This window comes from Carcharodon carcharias, chromosome X (assembly GCF_017639515.1).
Source record: "Carcharodon carcharias isolate sCarCar2 chromosome X, sCarCar2.pri, whole genome shotgun sequence".
Classification (NCBI taxonomy): Eukaryota; Metazoa; Chordata; class Chondrichthyes; order Lamniformes; family Lamnidae; genus Carcharodon; species Carcharodon carcharias.
In genome coordinates this window covers 20,854,619-20,855,582 of record NC_054507.1, presented here as the reverse complement: position 1 = coordinate 20,855,582, position 964 = coordinate 20,854,619, and the positions used below count along the sequence as shown (strand labels likewise).

The following is a 964-nucleotide window of genomic DNA, read 5'->3' as shown; positions in this document are numbered from 1 at the left end:
CCTGGGGTCGTAGCTTGGGGTGGCTGAGTGGGAGAGCTCTGTCATGGTGGCGGGGGGGGGGGGGGGGGGGGGGGGGGGGAATGGGGAGAAACTTGGGAGCCTTTGTAGACTGTAATCGGGCAAAGTTTGACATCTCTTAGACTCTTTGCAAGGGTGTACAGATGGGGGTTCCTAGCTGCGTAAAGGGTCTCTAGCATTACAATGTGCAAGTTGAACAAGAGCTTCGTACTTGCCTATGTGAAGGTCATTGGCACTCTTTACAGAATGTGAGAGACATCTTTTTTTGTCAATAAACTCTTTAAAGGACAAAAGAAACCTCTCAGGGACCTGGGGTGCCAGAAACACCCACATCTTTCCTTATAAGGAAAACATTGTGCAGAGATGTCTTTGATAAAGGCATAATTTATTTGGAAATGTGTCCTGCATTTACTAAAGAGTGAATATCCCAAGAAACAAACACATTTTCAGTGGGCGGAAGGCCCTGCTTGAGGTTTGCCTAACATCGCGCTCTGTTGTTTCAGTGGAGCCTGTTCACCTGTTCAAAATAAGGGGGCGCAAATGCAGAATATGGAGATCAGAGAAATGAATTGAAACATCTGCTTTATCGTACATTGCATGTTCAAGGCTGAGATTGATAGATTTCTACGTATTAAACACATCAAGGGATACGGGGATAGTGCGGGAAAGTGGTGTTGAGGTAGATCAGCCATGATCCCATTGAATGGCGGAGCAGGCTCGAAGGGCTGAATGGCCTACTCCTGCTCCCATTTCTTATGTTCTCATGTGAACACTATTCAACAACGAGGACATAGACACATAATTGAATGATGGAACAGACTGGAGGGGCTGAATGGCCTCCTCTTGCTCCGGTGTTCATACACATTGTAGAACAAACTGGAAGATCCAGTTTGAGTGAGCTGTCTAGAAATTTCCTATATATATATATATATATACTTTAAAATGG

The 964-nt window shown here is 45.2% G+C and overlaps 1 protein-coding gene across 1 annotated transcript in view; it reads right to left on the bottom strand.

The window, feature by feature from the left end:
* LOC121273271 (protein Wnt-6-like) overlaps positions 1 to 964 on the bottom strand; it is a 76,761-nt gene that overhangs the window by 53,798 nt on the left and 21,999 nt on the right. The gene's annotated exons all lie outside the window — the stretch shown is intronic.